Here is a 21,178-nt window from a genome sequence, read left to right as displayed (position 1 = left end):
ATCTGTTTTTGTTCATCAGTTTATGTTGTTCATTATATTCCACAAATGAGTGAGATCATGTGATACTGATCCTTCTCTGACTGGCTTATTTTGCTTAACATAATGCTCTCCCAGTCCATCCGTGCTGTTGCAAATGGTAAGAGTTCTTTCTTTAAAAAAAAATATTTTATTGATTTCAGAGAGGAAAAGAAGAGGGAGAGAGAGAAATATCAATGATGAAAGAGAATCATCGATTGGCTGCCTCCTGCACACCCCCTATTGGGGATCAAGCCTGCAACCCGGGCATGCGCTTGACCAGAATTGAACTTGGGACCCTTCAGTCTGCAGGACGATGCTCTATCCATTGAGCCAAACCAACTAGGGCAATTCTTTCTTTTTTATAACAGCATAGTATTCCATTGTATAAGATGCTAATCTTTTCCTTTAAACACATGTTTATAGTTTGTGCATTATTGCTTGCACTATATCACTGTGCCATATTACTACCACCTGGTGGCAGCATACCTAAATTGAGAGTTCACAAGATTTTTTTTTCCCATTTTCATTTGTGACTATTGCCTTGAAGGGCAACACTGCAAACTAGAACTGTGAAGAATTAAAAATATCACACATACTTCTCCAGATATGTAGAGCCCATTTGGGGCCAGTTATTAGTTCACCTCCCTATAGAAATAGACTATAGTGATCCCTTTCTGCCATTTACTTCTACATTTATTTTCTTGGTTGCTAATTCGAGATAATTTGGCTCTGGCACGTGTACTGAATCATGGTGTTTTTTTAAGCACTCTACAGATTACCAAGTGTTGGAGATGAGCTTGTGGGTTTGTGTGTGTGGCTCATGAATGCTTTCATTGCCTTGTTAATGAGACAGGTGGAATCTCATTATATGAAAGTTTGTCCTCATAAAAAACATGTCAAGTATACGGTAATGAGATTGAATTATTAGACAGGGCATGTCAGGGGCAAAATTATGAGATATGTGTGGCTTCTCTTTGGTGCCCTGCCTTCTCGCCCCATTTTCAGTACCGCAGGTCTCCTTCAGTAGCCTTCTTTCTCCAGGGACCTGTTCTGGTTCTCCCCTTTCTGTCCAGAATATAGCTTCTCACCCACACCTCCCCTAGAGCTCGCCCAGGGCTTCTCATTACATTTCCCTAAGCCCCCACAAGCCAATTGAAATGGATTTGTCCTGAATCTTTGCTCAAGCTCCTCAGGGTTCCTAATATAGGGGTTTCCACCCTCCTCTCCACTGCAATGCTTGTGTCCGACAACAACCACATACTTACACGGCTCCTGTAACATCCCAGGGTTTCTGAAATTCCTTGTGCACAACCTGTAATTCTTGCCTACTCCAGAAAACAATTTTGAGTACAAAGAAGAAGAGGTGGTCATATTATAGGGCTATCTTTGAATGTGCTCTCATTTTATTTTACTCTTTAAATGAACCTGTTAAACTTCAAAATTTTTTAACCCACCATATTACTTTTGCTATCTCACAACTGTGTGTGACATAGCCATATGTCAAGACACCTGAATCCACTGTTATGGTCATGACACACAATGTGTCAACCAGTCTATCTGAGGATCAGACAGGGCTAAAAATGTTGAGTTGGCTTTCCTTTGTCCCCCCAAATCACTATGGTGACAGGAGAAGGAAGACAGTAAAATTTTGGATAGATTATTGGAAGAGATGTTTGGACCTGGGAAGGCCTTTGACTAGCATTTATATGGTATTAGGTAGTCAGTGTCTTGCTCTGCCAATGCACAGCATCGGTGCTTGGTCCTCTCCCTCAGTCTTGGTGTAGCTGACATCTCTTGCATTGATGACCCAGCACGCCTTTAGGAGGGTCGCTCCATTGGATCTATGTGATTGTAGCTGAAGCTGTTGGAGTTAGATACTGTAACTGCAGCCCCTAGCCAGGCTTGTTGTTGAACCAAGAGTGAGCTGAACCAGTTTGGACATAGAGATGACAAGGAAACCGGTTTCTTTCTGGGTGGCTACATGGAATCCTGAGCACTGCAGTTGCCATGTTTTCTATGCTGTGGATAAAAGCAGCAGCAAAACCTGGTCTGTGGAGCAAAATAAAGACATCGCAGATGATATCTGAGTTCTCATTTTCATTTCTTCTGGAAGCCCAGCTACATTTCCTTTCATGAGTTCTCTGAGACACTCCTTTATACTTGTCATAACCCTCCTCTCTGCTTTTTTTTTTTATTATTTAAAGTATATGTGTCCTTCCCTGCCCCCCTCCTTGTTTTTCTTAAGCTACATTGAGTTGGTATCCCATTACTTTCTTATTGATTTTTTAAAATATTGATGTTATTTTTCAATTACAGTTGGCATATGATGTATTAGTTTCAGGTGTACAACATAGTGATTAGACATTTATCTAACTTACGACATGATCACCCTGATAAGTCTAGTACCCACCTGACACCATACATACTTATGACAATGTTATTGATGATATTCCCTAATTCCGAAGTGAAAAATCTAGTAACATAATATTTCATTAAATGAATTTAGATTCCCTTTCTTAAAGAAAAAGGGTATCTTAGGGTGTGATTTTAAGAATGTGGTAAGATTTATTTAAAAAATAAAATAAAAACAGATAAAAAAGAAAAAAAAGAATGTCAGTTTATTTTATTGCTCTTTCCCATTTTGTTTTACTTGACCAAAAGGCAAATAAGATGCTTACTATCTGTCTCCATTACATTTAGAGATAATCTGTTAGAGGGGAAAAACTATGATATTTTTTGTGTGTGTCAAGCAGAAAGCGTCTGGCATAGCACCATATGCATGACAGACCCTGGCCAATTATTCATCGTGATGTTGCCTTGGATTACAAAAGGGAAACATTTCAATTGACTGTAGACTTAGAGGAGAACAAAATGGAGGAAAACCTGTGATCAAGGAGGTTTGATAGATTGTATTTTCCAAAGATGGCTACGGTGATAGCTCCCATCCCACACGCTCTCTGGAAAGGCTCCACTCGTCCTTCAAGACGCGCAGTCTCTTCCTCCTTATCTCCAGCTGCTTTTGTGACTTGCTTGCAATCAGTAATGAAATAGAAATAATGAAGCAGGATTTATGAGGGTAGGTCTTAAAAGGTGATGTAGCTTCTGCCTTCCTTGCTGGAATAATCACTCTTTTTTAAAAAAAAATGTATATTTTTATTGACTTCAGAGAGGAAGGGAGAGGGAGAGAGAGAGAGAAACATCAATGATGAGAGAGGATCCTTGATTGGCTGCCTCCTGCCCGCCCCACACTGGGGATTGAGCCCTTAACCCGGGCATGTGCCCTGACTGGGAATCAAACCGTGACCTCCCGGTTCATAGGTCCATGTTCAACCATTGAGCGCACCGGCCGCACTGGAATAATCACTCTTAAAGCTTTCAGATACCCGATAAGCAGTCCAGCAGCCTCGAGACTGTCACACTCTGAGGAAGCCCACACTATCCTATGCTAGTGCACACGGAGAAGCGCTGAAATTGCAGGAAGAGAGAGTGAGGCCTGGCCCGCCCCCTCTGCTTCAGCCCACCACTGTCTGGCTCCAGCCACTGACTGATTGCAATTGCATGAGAGCCTCCAAGCCAGAGTCTTCCAGATGAACCCTCTCTGACTCTCAGATGACATGATTGTCAATGTTTCAGCCTCTACATTTTGAAATGATTTGTAGCAATAGTAACTAGAACAGGAAGCATAACCTCAAAATCTACAGTAGGGGAGTTTGAATATGAAATGCACCAGTAATCTTGAAGAATAGCAGACTTCTAGTGGAATTCTGTTTATCCATCTCTCCATCCAGATAGCAGGATGGGAAAGCATGATGAATAGATAGTAGATGGGAAGCACAGTAGCAACTCCATCCAAACAATATTAGTGCCATTCTACAGTCACTTAAGGGTCATTGACAAACAAGGAAACAAAAACATTTGAGGATAAAAACCTTGAAGCAAAGGAGATGAGAACATGCATTATTCTTAGCTGTATTTTTTCCCTTAAAAAGAAATCTAGCCTTTCTTAAAAATAAATATCTGGCTTTTTTTTTTTTTGAGCAACACCATTTTATTTCATGCATTCTGTATGCATTTCTCCCATATGTGTAATGTGGTAGTAATGAGCCAGATGATAGATTCGGTGGTAAAATTGTTTTTGTTACTCAATGATTGTCAGTCTGTAGTGATGTATAATCACAAAAATATGCTTATAGACAACTGAAGGGAAGGAAAAGGAAGAAGAGAAAAATCAATTTAAATATAATGGCTTATCCTGCTAATTTGCTAACTGACTTAACAGTCACTGTAAGTTCTTCTGATACTCATATGCCCCTTACAAACTGATTGATTCAGATGGCAGATTGCCCATGGAGTTCATTGTCATCCCTCTTTGTCGGGTACCATGTAATGTGCCCTATAAGCGGAGGAAGGTGAAGGTCTACAGAAACATACATGGTGGCAATTATGCATGAAATGGTGGCTTGGCTGTAGGTGATACTGAGCAATAATTTAAAAAATGCTCATGCAACCTTCCAACTTTAGGAAGAAAAAAAAAGTTTCTCATTTCAGAGAGGAAGGGAGATGATAGATAGATATTTAGATAGATAGATAGATAGATAGAAAGAAAGAAAGAAAGAAAGAAAGAAAGAAAGAAAGAAAGAAAGAAAGAAAGAAAGATCAATGATGAGAGAGAATCACCAATCGGTTGGCTCCTGCACCCTCACACTGAGGATTGAGCCTCCAACCTGGGCATATGCCCTGACCAGGAATCAGACCAGGACCTCCTGGGTTCACAGGCTGATGCTCAACCACTGAGCCATGCCGGCCAAGCTCTTTCTGATACTTTAGAGAGGAACTTGCAGTTACCTACCCTACCCTTAGCATTCTGAGAGTTATCTTTTCCACTAATTTCCCAGACAGCAATCTAGCTTTAGCTGTTCAACTCAGCATATTTACATAGTACATGTAAGTTTTACTAAGTATTTTCATTGTTTTTCCTAACTACATGTGAGAAAAACTTTGATGATCCAGGAAAGTGTTTTAATTTTCTCTAGGGTCCCAGAACAGGGGAGCTGTAATTTTCCAACTGTCACACTTGCGGTAAGTCGATGCCGTCTCTCTCAGGGAGGAGTGGGAGCCCTTGGAGAATTTGGCTCATTAACAATGAAAGTTATGTGAGGTTCACTTAATGAATGTGGAGCAGAAGTAAAATCTGGCTCTTTTGGAGGGAGTTTGAAATTTTTCCCTTTTCACAATTGTCCGATAGACCATTGAATCCAGGAAGAAAACACCTTGTGAGTGGAAGTATGTGTGGCAAATATTGATGAATACTAAGTTAGTCTTGCACTGCATGGAAATTTGAAATGCAGTGGTTCTTGTTAAAATTGATTTCTTCCAGAAAATAAGGATTCGTTCCATCCAGAATAGTACGTAATGGAGAAATGCCCTGACTTAACAACAGTATATTTAAGAGATAAATATTCTCCTCCACGAAGCCTGATGTTTGTGGCCATTTCATTCTAATTGTCATCATTTTACATAAGGAGCATAATTTTCAGAACAACTTGGCTAGGGAATACATGCCCTGGCTCAGATAATGTACTGTTACCATATTCCTAAGATAGCAAATTTCTTTTCAGCTTCAGCTTCATTTATTTCTTTCAAACATCTTTCGAAACAAATAACAGCCTTGAATGACAGAAATGGGGAAAAACACTGTGTTTGCCAGGTAATTGCGTTTAATGAGGTGAAATCCCCATAACAAAAATTGAGCATTTTAGAGTATAAAATTAAGTTGCATTTTGTACATTCACAATGTTATACAACTATCACTTCCACTTAGTTCCAAAATATTTTCATTGCTCTAAAAGGAGACTCTCTATCCTTTAAGCTGTAATTCCCTATTACTCCTCCCTCCAGCCCATAGCAACCACTAATCTGCTTTCTGAGTGTGGACTTACCTATTCTGGATATCTATAATAATAAAAGCATAATATGCTAATTAGACTGGACATCCTTCTGGAAGAAGCCAAGGCTGGGAGGGAAGCCTGGGTCCTGGGTGCTAGAGGGAAGCTGGTGCCGACAGCTAGGGGAAGGAAGGCCTACCCTTGCATGATTTTGTGCATCGGGCCTCTAGTTTTACATAAATGTAATCATGCAACATGTGGTCTGTTGTGTCTGGCTTCTTTCACTTAGTATAATGTTTTCAAGGTTTATTCACATGGTAGCATGTATCAGCACTTCATTACATTTTAGGTCTGCACAATACTCCATTGCACGATGTATCTGTTTATGCACTCATTTGTTGATGGATATTTGGGTTGTTTCTACCTTTTGACTATTGACAACAGCGATGCTATGAACATTTGTGTACAAGTCTTTGAATACCTGTTTTAATTCCTTTGGGTATATACCTAGGAGTGGAATTGCTGGGTTATATGGTTTTTTTCATGTTTAATGTTTGAGCAACCACCAAACTGTCTTCCACAATGGCTAAACTATTTTACATTTCTACCAGCAATGTGAAAATATTTTGGAACTAAGTGGAAGTGATAGTTGTATAACATTGTGAATGTACAAAATGCAACTTAATTTTACACTCTAAAATGCTCAATTTTTGTTATTTGGATTTCACCTCGTTAAACTCAATTACCTGGCAAACACAGTATTTTCCCCCATTTCTGTCATTCAAGGCTGTTTTTGTTTCAAAACATGTTTGAAAGAAATATGAAGCTGAAACTGAAAAAAAATAGTGCTAATTTTTCTACATCCTCACCAACACTTTTTTATTTTATTTATTTACTAGAGGCCCGGTGCACAAAAATTTGTGCACTCGGGGGGAAGGGGACGTCCCTCAGCCGGGCCTGTGCCCTCTCGCAGTCTGGGACCCCTCGGGAGATAACGACCTGCTGGCTTAGGCCTGCTCCCGGGTGGCAGAGGGAAGGCCCAATCCCTAGGTGCAGCCCCTGGTCGGGCTCAGAGCAGGGCCGATTGGGGAGTTGGGGCACCACGCCGTCATGCACAGAGCAGGGCAGATCGGGAGGTTGCGATGCCACCCTCAGTCATGATCAGGGTAGGGCCAATTGGGGGGTTGGGGCACCGTCCCCTGTCACACTCAAGGCAGGGTTGATGGGGAGGTTGTGGAGCCACCCCCTGTCACACACAGAGCAGGGCCAATCAGAGGGTTGGGGCGCTGCCCCCATCACCCACAGAGCAGGGCCGATCAGGGGGTTGGGGAGCCGCCACTCTCACACTCAGGGCAGGGCTGATGGGGAGGTTATGGCTCTACCCCATCACACACAGAGCAGGGCCCGTGGGGGGGGGGGTTTGAGGAGCTCCCCCTATCAGGCACAGAGCAGGGCTGCTCAGGGGGTTGTGGCCCCGCCCCCTGTCACACACAGAGCCACAGGGTGATCAGGGGGTTTGGGCACTGCCCCCTGTCATGCTGATCCCGGTGCCGGGAGGCATATTACCCTTTTACTATATAGGGTAGAGGCCTGGTGCATGGGTGGGGCCGGCTGGTTTGCCCTGAAGGGTGTCCTGGATCAGGGTGGGGGTCCCCAGTGGGGTGCCTGGCCAGCCTGGATGAGGGGATGATGGCTGCTTGCAGCTGGTCACATACCCTTCAGGGTTGGGGGTCCCCACTGGGGTGCCTGGCCAGTCTGGGTGAGGGGCTGAGGGCTGTTTTCAGGCTGGGAGTGACTGAAGCTCCCAACCGCTCCTTTTTTTCTTTTCTTTTTTTTTATTCTGGGCCAGCTTTACCTTGAGGCTTGGCTCCAGCTCTTAGGCCTCCGCCTGAAAGTAGGTTTCTGGCCTTTGCATACAATGTTGCGAATCTGCTGGCTGAAGTCCGGCGGTATTTGTTACAATGTTTCTTAAACTGCAGGCTCAGAGGCCTGCAAGGCAGGCGGGGAACGTTGGTTTCCTCCATCACTGAGGCAAGCAAGCCTCATGTTAGTTTCAAGCTGCCTGGCTGCCAGCCGCCATCTTGGCTGACAGTTAATTTGCATATCTCCCTATTAGCCAATGAAAAGGGTAGCGGTCGTACGCCAATTACCATGTTTCTCTTTTATTAGTATAGATTTTAGCCACCCTAGTGAGTGTGAAGTGGTATTGCATTGTGGTTTTGGTTTGCTTTCCCTAATGGCTAATGATGTTGAGTATCTTTTCATGTGCTTATTGGCCACTTGTGTATCTTCTCTGGAGAAATGTCTGTTCTACTCAAGTAGAACTTATTTCAATAAGTTGTTTGTCTCTTTGTTGTTGAGTTGTAAGGATTCTTTATAAGCCTGGCTACTAGACCTTTATCAGATATATGAACACCAGGGCATTTTGAAATGTATCAAGCTAGTCATAATAGTACACATTCTCAGCAACAGATGGTTGGTGGTAATCTTTCATGGAAATTCCTGGACCTTCCTGTAAAGAAAGGGGTCTGACTCTGGCCAATGTGGCTCAGTTGGTTGAGTGTTGTCCCATGCACTGAAAGGTCTCAGACTTGATTCTTGGTCAGGGCACATACCTAGGTTGCAGGCTCAGTCCCAGGTCAGGGTGTATACAGGAGACAACCGATCAATGTTACTCTCTCACATCGATGTTCCTCTCTCTTTTTCTCTCTCCCTCCCTCCCTCTCTCCCCTCTCATTCTTCCTCTCTCCCTAAGAAATCAATAAAACATATTTTAAAAAATAAAGGAGAATAGGGTCTACTAGACCAATGACTTGGCCTTATATATAAACAGACCTAAGTGAAAAAGAGAATGTAGTACTTATGTCTCAGAATCTATAAACATCTGCAGTGGAAGGCAGACTGAATTCCATGTTTGCTATTTCAGTTCAAAAACAAATGTCTAATTTTCCTTCTGCCCTGGATACAATGGAATATGTTTGGGGCAAGAATTGAAACCTTCTTACTTTAGATTAGTGCAGTGCAACAAGCAACAGGAAAGGCATTTTCTCATTCATAAGAGAAATGGTTGAAGGAACTAGAAATGTCTAGCCTAGAGAGCAGAAAACTCAGGGGATATGATAGCTGTCTACAAATATTTTAAGGGCTGTCATGTGGAAGAGCAATTAGAATTGTTTTTTACATCCCTGAGGGGTGAAACCAAGACCAATGGGTGGAAAAACGTTATGCAGACAGATTTTCAATTCTATAAACAGATAAAACATTCTAATTGTCAGGGCGATCCAAAGTTGGATGCAGGAATGCATAACTTTTGATTTAGACATGTAGGAATTCCAGCCCTGCCATACATATTTGCTGTGTGACTTAGGCATGACCTGATCTCTTCAAGCGTCAGTTTTCTCATATATAAAATGGGGCTTGTAGTGGCTGCCTTATAGGAATGCCATGATTAGGAAATGTTCAGTTCAGGGCATGCACCCATTGAGTGCAAAGGAGAATAAAATCAACAGCACTGTTTTCATGGTGTTTTCTCTCTCTCCCTCTTTTTCTTTCTCTCTTCCTTTCCCCCCTCTTCTTCTTCCTCCTCAACCCCTTCATCTATTCTTTCTGATCTGAGTGCTTATAGTTAAATATGCCTGTGTTAAATATTCATCTAGTGTAACTCTTTTCTATAATGATAGATATGAGGTGTTCAAGCAGTAGGTAGATAACACCTTGTCAGAGATGCTAAGGAATGTAATATTGGGTAGTAAATGGGACTAAATAGCCCCATTCCTACTTCCAACTTATGTTGTGCCAATAAGAGAAAGATTTAGAAATAAGATCATCTAAACTGTTAGTCTTGTTTACCTCAGCAAAACAAACAAACTGTTCTTCCACTTTCTTTCCCTTTCCTTCCTGAGCTAGTTGGTCCTGAATTCATTGGAATGGTTCAAGCAAGGTAGGCATCCATACTGTGAGGGGTGGGTCTAGAGAAGGGTGTTGGAGGCAAAACAAGATGAGGGGAGCATCCACATATATGGGTGGCCAAGTAAGGAGTACCAGAGCAAAATAGAGTGGAGAGGGTGCCATGAGGAGGGACAGCTCAGTAAGAAGTAGCTTAGAGAGGAGTGTCAGAACCTGAGCCTGCATGGGAGACAGTCTAGTAAGTTCAGCCAGAGCATAAGCAGGATTAGAAGGGATCCACATTGGGGACAGTGACAGCAGTGTAGGATGGAGTTCAGAGCCTAAGTGGGCTAAGAATATTGGCTCAGAGGAGGACGGAGCACCAACAATGGGAAATTAGTACATGCTGAAGGATTAATCAAATAAGTAAATATGTTAAGAATAATGGGAGCAAGGTTTTTCACTGTCTGAGAACAGTTAAGATATGAAAAAGGAAAAAAAAAACCTAGAATGAAACCTGTGGTGTTGAATTGCAATTAGTTATTGGTATGAAGTCATGACTATTAATATACATAAGTAAAATTAAATACAAACATTCATCTGTGTGTGTGTGTGTGTGTGTATATATAACAGACATTTCTGTATATAAGTATTGAAATAGTCAACAAGCTCATGAAGGTTCTCAATATCATCTGTCATTAGGGAAATTCAAATCAAAACCTCAATGAGATATCACTTTACACCCACTAGGATAGGTAGAATCAAAACAACAGAAAATAACCAGTGTTGGTGAGGATGTGGATAAATTGAAGCCCACATATATTATTGCTGACAATGTAAAATGGTCCAGCCACGATGAAAAATAACAGGATTTTATTTGGGGATCATGGACATGTTTTGGAACTAGAGAGAGGTGGTGATTGCATAACATTGTGAATGTACAAATGCCACTGAATTGCTCACTTGGAAATAGTCAAATTTATGTTATGTGAATTCCACCTCAATAAAAGTCAACAAAGAAGTAGTTATTGATAGTAATGGATTATTATCCATTGAATAAAAAAGGCAGTCCTGAGCCCCTTTGTGATATAATTTTTTAAAATGAATATATTGAAAGTTTGATGAGGAATGGATTTCTACATGACTTCAGTGTGCCTTCTCATAAATATTAATATGGTGATCTAAGATGCTTACATTAGGGGAAAGTCGATGGTGAATATCTGAGACTTGCAATACTATATATTTGCTGTACATCTAAAATTATTTTATTTTTATCCTTATCCGAGGATATTTTTCCATTGATTTTTTAGGGAGAGTGGGAGAGAGAAAGGAAAATACAGAGAGAAACAAACACATTGATTGGTTGCCTCCTGCAAGAACCCCAACCAGGGTCCGCGCTGGGGAGGAGCCTGCAACCAAGGTACATCGCCTTGACAGGACTTGACTGGAATCAAACCCGGGACCCTTTGGTCCACAGGCTGATGATCTATCCACTGAGCCAAACTGCTTAGGGCACTGGTCAGCAAACTGCGGCTCGCGAGCCACATGCGGCTCTTTGGCCCCTCGAGTGTGGCTCTTCCACAAAATACCACGTGCAGGCGCGCACATACAGTGCAATTGAAACTTTGTGGCCCATGCGCAGAAGTCGGTATTTTGTGGAAGAGCCACACTCAAGGGGCCAAAGAGCCGCATGTGGATCGTGAGCTGCAGTTTGCTGACAACTGGCCTAGGGCTAAAATTATTATTTTTTAAATTTCACAATGTGTTGAGGTGAGAAAGATTAAATTTACCACAGAAATACCTGGCAGAGATTGATTTAATCAAATGCTCAAAATGACCACCAATAATGGGACAAATAGAAATCACGTGGCACATGATAGGATGCATGGGAAGCACGCAGCATCACTTTTGTGATGTTTCTGCCAAAGGTTCAAACCTGATCTTCATTAGGACAAACCATCAGCAATCCAAATTGAGGGAGAGACTGCAAAATAACTGACCTGCAATCTAGGAAAGTGGCCAGGTCAAGTAGTCAAAGTCAAACTAAGGAACTGGCCCAGACTCAAAAGGGTTAAGAGTCATGGCAAGCAAATGAAACACCGTATGTTGAACTGGATCCTCTTGCTCTAGGAGACATTATTGGGACAACTGGCAAAACCTGAATGGACCAACAGTGGTTCTCAACCTGTGGGTCGCGACCCCTGAAAATACATCCTGCATATCAGATATTTACATTACGATTCATAACAGTAGCAAAATGACAGTTATGAAGTAGCAACAAAAATAATTTTATGGTTGGGGGTCACCACAACATGAGGAACTGTATTAAAGGGTCGCGGCATTAGGAAGGTTGAGAACCACTGGATTAGGAAGTGATGAAGGTCTTGATTTGGGTGGGTGGTAATATTGTGGTGATGTAGGGGAATGTCCTTGCTTGTACGAAATAGGAACAGCACTAGTATTATGGGATGTGTGGGCATCAAATTCCTCTTAAATGGTTCAGTGCAAAAAATGTTATTTGTAACGTAAGCACAGCCTTTCTGGAAGTTTGAGGTTATTAAAAACAAAGCGCAAGCAACCTTAAGTCAGTTTACTAAGGGGGCTGTTCTTCGAGTGCATAAAGTGTCACTCTGCCCTGTTTAACTTGTGAGAATCAGATTGCAGTGACGGCTTTGGCTGCGACTTGGAAAGACCGGTTCTATCACTTACCCTAATCTTCCTTTTCTTGGGCTAAGTTACCCAGAGCACCGTTCATTGTCAAGGGCGTGGGGGTGATGGGAGAAGTCCAGCAAGCAAGACTGTCACTGCCTAAAGAAGGAGCCCTGTGCGGGAGGCTGGCACTGACCTCCAACCTTGGCTTTGAAGAGATGAGTAGGAGCCAGTGCTTACTACAGCTGTCGGAATCGCCTTCTCCTCCCTGCCTCCCCCTCAGCTGCACAATTGCCACAGGCTTTGAAGACAACTCTGTTTAACAGCGCTTAATGAATGTGTTGGCTCAGCGGGCACCTTGCTATCTGACTGGCAAATACATACATTTTCAGGCCCCCAAGCCTGTTCAGAGTAGACTCATCCTCTTTTTAGCTGAGAAAGAGGGAGCTTAGCTTTAGAGTTACAGTGTCAGAATCTTTTATTAGGACATCGGCTAAGAGCAGGGGACTCTAACTCTGAAAGGTAAGAGAGTCTCATTTCTTAGCATAATGACCAAGGAGCATAAAACAGTCCAGGAGCCACAACATAAAAGTAATGTCTATCAAGTGTGCAGTTAAGCATTACCTAAATATAATAAACTGCAGGCAACAGCATCCACCCAGCCACACACGGTCAGATTACTCCCTTATCCTTTTGTATTACAGTATGACAAAACCACTTTCAGAGAGAAATTGGGGTTTCTTCACAGCGCTTGCGAAGCTATTACAAGCTTAGCCCTGGCCACATGGGCTGCATCTACAAACACTGACTCTTTAAAATAAAACTACATTTAAAACTCTCCGCCTTTCTAACTTGACAAATAATCCATGCAGTCGATGATGACACACATTGGTTCCAATTCCCATCCTGTTTTGGACCCTTATTTTTCACGCTGTATTAAGAGGCTTTGGGGAAGGTACCTTGTATAGAGGAAGAGAACGCAGCACCCACGGGAATCTTTCTCAGTTAAGATGCTCGTCTGGGTTGGGGGGGGGGGGGCGGAGGAGGAGCACACAAATGGTTCCTATGAAAATGGCCCTTTGAGCTCGGCTAATTGCACCACCCTAGCACGATCACGCCCTCCCACTTAGCTGTTCGGACAAGTATGACTTGGTCCTTAAGGTAGTTGAGCAAAGCACTTGCATCCTCTGTTAAACATGATGTTCTGCGTCTTAATAAGTAGGCCATTGCACATCATCACTAAAATAGAGAAGAAATCAGCTAAAATAAGATAGCATTGGTCCAGCAACCCAGAAGCTGGCTTGATGGGAATATGGACAAGTGTCATATTTCCTGGTGGGGCTTTGTCCTAGGAGTGGGGTCTTCAAACTACACCCTTCAGGCCAAAGGCAGCCTGCGGCCTTTTGTATTTTATGTTGTATTGGAACATTGCCACCCTTGTTCTTTTATTTACTGTCTAGGGCTGCTTTTTTTCTACAATCACAGAGTTAAGTAGTTGCCCATTCAGATTGGCCCTCAAAAACTAAAATATTTCCCATCTGGCCCTTTACAGAAACAGCGTGCTGACCTCCGTCCTGGCCTCTGTCCTGGGTGCCCCTGGCACAGATCAGAGCTCTTGCAATGCCGCTCCGGGTCTCTGGCTCCCTGCCTAGCCTAGAGATGTCAGTCAGACCCTCCTTGCCTGCGTAACTTCTTTAGGAAATCTAGCCACTAGATGGAAGGGGTACTCCTGTGACTCCACCTTCTGATCACAGCTAATAGGACCCTAGTTGGAAACCTGGTCCAATTGCCCATGAAAATTGGCAAGAGAAGCTGTTTTACCTGGCATCTGTAAAGTTGAACTCCAAGCTACTATCATGGCAAACCGAATTAATGTACAAACTATGTGACAAAGGAAGAGGCGCTGTAAAATTTGCGGTGAAGCTTCTCTCTGCAGAAAGGAAACTGAGAGCAGACACATAGCTCATTTGAAAAACCTCAAGGCCCCAAAGAAACAGAAACAGACGCTCTTTCTCTACTATTTTAGTGCCCGTGCGGTCTGCCTGTATTTCCTGTCATATGGGGTCTGGGGGATTTTTCTCTATTTCTTAACCCAAATCCCTTTTGCCTAACCTAGCCTGAGTGGATTTATGTTTTCTGTAAATAATTGACCCTAGACAAAAATACACATAGGTACTTCTTATTGGTATATATAACATTTATTGGCTGACTATTGTGTTGCAAATGTTGCTCTGGATGCTCAAACTAACAGTTGTGAAGAAAAAAACAAACAACAAAAAAAACACTGCCCTCGTAGAGTTCCTATTTTAGCGTGGTGTGTATTTGGCTAACTTGTCTTGCCTTTCTTTTCTCATCGTTCCTATTTGGAAAAAGGAGATGAAATAGTACCCATCTCATTTGAGTTGTCAAGTGACAAAATGAAAACAATTTTGTGATGAGTTTGATGTCCTTTTTTTGAGGGAAAGCAACCCATTGATGGGGAGGGCAAGAGCGAGTGTTACAGAGCGTCAGAAGAGGTAACCCCAAAACAGGGCAGGGTTGGCCAGCAGGTGCTATTTCCTCCGGTAAACGAAGCCTCTACAGCTGAGTTGGGGGGTTGTGATTGGTGATGGTTTCCTTGACAGTGAAGGGTTTGCTGTAAGCGCTGGCTGCCTTAGGTTTAGATTTGTGACATGGACCAGGCCACTGAGGTGGCCTCCATTTGTGGGTCCTGATATTCAAATGAACTTTATCAAGGTTCATGGGAGGATGATATGGAATATGTATGTAAAGTACATTAGAGTTCCCGGCCTGATGTCTATGTGCAATAAATGGTGGTGGTTTGTTGAAAAGAGAAACTGAAAGGAAATATAGGCTATAGCCGGATGAAGGCTTGTGAAGGAGAGCAAATACAAACAGGTATTGGTGCAAGGACTGCAGAAGTCTAGAATTCCTTGTATCCTTGCCTTTTGTAATCCAGAAGCTAATTGTCATTCATTACTACCAGTGTCCCCAGCAACCATCTGCCTTCCCACCTTTGTGACTCATTTAGACGGTGTGGCTCTTTCTCACGCACCCCAGCAGGAAGGCGCAGGGAGATGGAGAGGAAGCTGGCTCAGTAATCCCGCTCAGTGACTCTCTGACTATAACCGTGGGTGATCATTATGTTGGGAGCTCCAAACATCTCCGTGATGATTTCTACCTGCTCAACAGAGCAAGCCTGGTGATAGCCAACCTCGTCGCTATTTCCAGAAACGAATGCTAAACAGATGGACCAGGACTGGTTCTAAATTAAGAAAGCTCATTTTGACAAAACCTAAAAACAGTATTCATTTTAAGAATTTTCTTTAAAGTATTAATATTTTGCAGAATGGCCCAAAGGCCTAGGCAATCGCCTAGAACACCATGGTCTGTGGGACAGCTGTTTGGTATCCCCTGAAGGAAGGGCGCATTTAGAAAGTAGATTTCTGGGTTCCCCCCAACCCAGATCCACTGAGTCAGATTCTCTGTTGATGAGGCCCAGGAATCTGCAATTAGAGCAAACCTCCCTGGCGATTGTGAAGCTGACTGAGCTTGAGAATCAGTGACTTGAAATGCCACCATTAAGGATTCTTTGGTTTTCGCCTTTGGCCCTCTTTAAAATGTAAATGCTTCTAGGAAATGTACTATATTCAGATGTGAATATAATGAGGGTTAGTTAATTTGTATGCAGGCATACAGCATCACAACCCACAGGAAGCATGAGTGGGATGAGGAGAGGAAGGATCAGTAAGGCACTGGCTCCTGGTAGAGGCATAAGAAGGGGAAGAGGGCACTACTGTGCAATTTTCCCACAAGTCTCTTCTGCCTTGAAATATAGTCATGTTTCCTTATCTGTGGCTCCAGAAAACCCCCTTGGATAGCAAAATCAAGTCCCTTAATATAAATTGGTGTAATATTAGCATATGACCTATGCTTATCCTCCCATATATGTTAGTTAAATCATCTCTAGGCTACTTATAATACCTAATATAGTCATGCATGTTTAACAGTGAGGATATGTTCTGAGAAATGCACCATTAGACAGTTTTGTCATGGTGCTCACATGGAGTGTTCTTACACAAACCTAGATAGTGTGACTTCTGACTGGAACTGTGTGTGCTGCACTTCTATCCGACTGGCAGTGCAGCAGGTTTGTTTACACCAGCATCACCACAAGCATATGAGTAATACCTTGTGCTACAGTCTTATAATGGCTATGACCTCACTGGGAAATAGGAATTTTTCAGCTCCATTATAATCTTACTAGTGGCCTGGTGCACAAAATTCATGCGTGTGTGTGTGTGTGTGTGTGTGTGTGTGTGTGTGTGTGTCCCTCAGCCCAGCCTGTACCCTCTCCAATCTGGGACATCCCTCTCGCAATCTGGGACTGCTGGCTCCTAACCGCTCACCTGCCTGCCTGCTTGATCACCCCTAACCACTCTGCCTGCTGGCCTGCTCACCCCTAACTGCCCCCCCAGCCTTTTCGCCCCCCCAACTTCCCTCCCCTGCTGGCCTGCTTGCCCCCAACTTCCCTCCACTGCTGGCCTGATCACCCCTAACCATCTCTGTCTTGGCCCCACCACCATGACTTTGTCCGGAATGACATCTGGAAGGTCTCCCGGTCTAATTACAATATTACCCTTTTATTAGTATAGATGGGACCACTGTCATATATGTGGTCCCTTGTTGACTGAAATGCAACCTATGACTATACAATGTAGATGCTATGTAGTTTATACCAGTGATGGCGAACCTATGACGCATGTCAGAGGTGACACGTGAACTCATTTTTTGGTGATTTTTCTTTGTTAAATGGCATTTAAATATATAAAATAAATATCAAAAATATAAGTCTTTGTTTTACTATGGTTGCAAATATCAATAAATTTCTATATGTGACATGGCACCAGAGTTAAGTTAGGGTTTTTCAAAATGCTGGCACGCCGAGCTCAAAAGGTTCGCCATCACTGGTTTATACTATATTATTTTGGGAATAATGACAAAAAAGGTGTACATGTTCTGTATATATGCAACCATCGTAGGCCTAGCTACATAGTACATGTTACCAATGAAATAAAAATTTTTTCCTAATATTTTTCATCCAAGGTTGGTTAAGTCTGTAGATGCAGAACCTTCAGATACAGAGGGCCAACTGGAATAGATAGGCCTGTGTTCAAGTTCTTGCGTAGGCAGTGTCATTCCATCAGAAGTTGCACTTGAGTTTGGGTTATGCCTATCTGACAGGTAGGCATGATACTGAGGATGGTTGTGATTTTGTGTGTGTATTAAAGGGGAACTTTCTTGGTAGGGCCGGTCAGGGGATTGAAAACCTTTCTCTTCTCCATTATAGGCATGTCCCGGCGGGTGGGTGCAGGGATCCACCATGAACAGCTCAAAGCTCTTCCTTCTGTGGACTAAATGGCAACCATTATTGAAAAATCCCAAACCCTATTATTGCCCCTGTGTTTCCTATTGTTGACTTTTAAAAAAATCATTAGGGTTGTGGGGAGTGAGCTTCCTTTCTTCTTAAATGCTGTAAAGCCAAGCCTTGTGGGCAGCTCTGGCTGATTATCAGGATTTTCAAATTGACTCTTCTACTGTGTGGAAGGAGCTTAATTCTGTATCTAATTTTAATCTGCATCCCATGGTCAGGCGTGTTATGTTAAAGCATTTGTTAACATTTAAAGAGGGGGAGCCGATTATATTGATCCTTCTTGTGTAAATTGGCCAAGGTGATCAATTTTGGGTTGTAAACTTTTGATGTTTAAATGCATTACCTTAATACCATTAAGCACAGTCAATTGTCAACCCCATTAACCCATAGTGTACAGTCTGAATTTAGAATTCAATGTTTCCAGAATGGTGACGGTAGGAGGGGAGTTTAACTATGTCCATTACAAGCTATTTCCTGCATGTGCTGCTGAAATAGGCCATCCTGGGCTCACTGGCATAGTCATAGATCGCCTCGCTGAGAATCTGCTCCTCCTTCCTCATCCATCGCATCTTGACTGCAATCATGAGAGAATGAACAGATTTATATTAAGCTACTATTCGGGCAGTTAGTATACAGGTGGGGAGGATTAATAGTGGCACCTGTGGTTGCAAACCAGCAAAAGATAAACACAAAGGCAAAATGTTGCCAGTGTGAAGCTACTGTCACACCAAGGCTAAGGGCACAGTGACTTCCACAGCCCAGGAAACGGGTCATGGGCACAGGGCTGCTTTGGCACGGTAGTGACTAAATCACCAACAAATAATTCCTCCCTAAGGGCTTTCTCTGCCCTTTGCCCATGCAATAGATTCCCTCTATAACAGTGGTTCTCAACCTTGGCTGCACATTAGAATCACCTGGGAATCTTCTTAAAATCCTGATTTGTGGGCCTCATCCTCCGGAAATTCTGTTTCTTTGTTATGGGGTGGGGCCATAACATTAGTAACAAAGAAACAGAATTTCCGGAGGATGCAGCCCAGAAATCAGGATTTTAAAAAGATTCCCAGGTGATTCTAATGTGCAGCCAAGGTTGAGAACCACTGCTCTATAAAGAAAGAACTTGATTAAATGCTGTATCAGTTAGGATTAGGAACAGCTGTGAGTGACAGGAAATCCAAATTAACAGTGACTTAAACACACAAGATTTAATCCTCTCACATGAGAAATCTAGGGCTTGACAATCCAGGTCAGGGTTGGCAGTCCTATGAATTTACCAGGACATAGGCTCCTTCCAGCTTTTCGATCCATCCTCTATCTCTAGGGTGCTTCTCTCATGCTTATGACTAGAGATGATTGCTTAAACTCTGGCTATCATGTCACCTTTCCAGACAGTAGAAAGAAAAAATAGGGCAAAGGACAGTGCACCGTTTTCCCATAAGGACACTTTTTAGAAGTCACACAGGAAACTTCCACTTACACACCAATGGCCAGAACTTAGCCATGTGGCCATACTGAGGCACAAGGGAGGTTGGGAAATATAGTATTAAGCATGTGTTCTGCTAAAACTCAAAATTCTCTTACAAATGGAGAGAAAGATATTGAAGGTCAACTAACTATTTATGTCCCTGGTGCTGTGTGTGTTGGAAGTACAGAGAGAATACTGAGTCGAGCTTTGTTTCTTTTTCTCCTGCCATCATGTATCAACAATTCTCCATTTCCCCTTATCTCAACCAATCTGAAAAGTTTGCAACCTAAACAAAATGGAAAAGCACCCAGAAAGACCCAAGACAAGGGGAAAGGGTGTATGTAACATCAACATTTCTCCCTCAAATAATTTCAAAGTATTTCCTTTCACTTGCCTACTTTATATGGCACTAGAGGCCCAGTGCTGGGGGGGGGGGCGGGGAGCAGGGGGTTGGGGGGGTCCCTCAGCCTGGCCTGCGCCCTCTCGTAGTCTGGGACCCCTCAGGGGATGTCCGCCTGCCAGCTTAGGTCCAATCCATGGGGATCAGACCTAAGCTGGTAGTTGGACATCCCTCTCTCTTAGTCCGTGACCCCTTGCTCCTTACTGCTTGACTGCTGGCTCCTTACTGCTTGGTTCGCTGTTCCTTAGTGCTGCTGCAGAGGTGGGAGAGGCTCCCACCACCACCTCTGCACTCGCCAGCCATGAACCCAGTGGTCAGTGGGAGCACACTGACCACCAGGGGGCAGCTTCTGCATTGAGCTTCTGCCCCCTGGTGGTCAACGCGCATCATAGTGACCAGTTGTTCTGGTCGTTCCGCCGTAATGGTCACTTAGGCTTTTATTAGATAGTCTGGCCATTGGCTGTCTCATTTTTACTCTGGTAAGGGAAGGATGTGATGCTTTCACAGTGCAATTGCAACTCTCATTAAAGTACACCAGTTAAACTGTGAGTGTTTTTAAATAAAAATAACTTACCTGTAATTTGGGATATGCCAGAAGGCACCTTTCTACCATCTGCCTATTGTAGCTACCATTCCAGATGTTTCAGTTGTCATTGAGAAATCTCATGGAAACTTGAAGCCTCAAGGTGTACCTTGGGTTCCAGACCCAGTTCAGGTTCACTGGATTCCCCTGGGATTGAATCCAGACTTTCCATATAGTCCTTTTCTTAGGAATTCATTATTAGGAACTGGGATTTTCTATTCGTTTGGGGAGGTTTACTGAACACATATTCAGAAATGAAGAAATCTCTAATAAGGCTGATTCTCAACCTGTGGATTAGCCATGCTCAATGATTCATCCCGCACAACTCTCTATTATATGCCTCTTGACTCTCTCTTTGCCCATTTATGTGTGCCGAGGGAATGCAAATTTAAGTTTAACAGGAGCCTGAGCAAAATCTAATTGAGAAGGTAACTTTCCCCCAAATAATATACGAGGTAAAATAGAAATGATTTAAAAATTATCAGTGTCTCATTCATTGATGTGGATAATCAAGAAATGACTATACAGTAAGGCCTCATTATTTTGGGCCCCAGTAATTCAGAATTTGTGATTAAATTTCTGCCCAGTTCCTGTTCAAATTACCATTGCACTATCTCTGAATGAATGGTTAGCTAAACAAAGTAATAGTGTAAACAAGATTGCGAAGGGGCATGTTGCACCTAGGAGGGATCGATCTCGTTTTAAGGGCTTTGACACATTAATTATTTGCATGCAAATGACTGCTGCTCATTACAAATAAGCCCTACATAGTCATTAAAACTCAGGAGTTAATTTGGAAACATTTTGTTACCAGTTAGTTTGTTGCTATATATTATGGCAAATAGTAAAAAGACATCTAATT

The 21,178-nt window shown here is 42.7% G+C and overlaps 1 pseudogene across 1 annotated transcript in view; it reads left to right on the top strand.

Moving 5' to 3' along the window:
• LOC308511749 (large ribosomal subunit protein uL23-like) overlaps positions 1 to 21,178 on the top strand; it is a 138,732-nt pseudogene that overhangs the window by 93,135 nt on the left and 24,419 nt on the right. The gene's annotated exons all lie outside the window — the stretch shown is intronic.

The sequence above is a fragment of the Myotis nattereri genome (genome assembly GCF_964212035.1).
Source record: "Myotis nattereri genome assembly, chromosome: X".
In the NCBI taxonomy this organism is placed as follows: Eukaryota; Metazoa; Chordata; class Mammalia; order Chiroptera; family Vespertilionidae; genus Myotis; species Myotis nattereri.
Note: the sequence above shows the minus strand (reverse complement) of the source record. Positions and strands in the feature narration are given on the sequence as shown.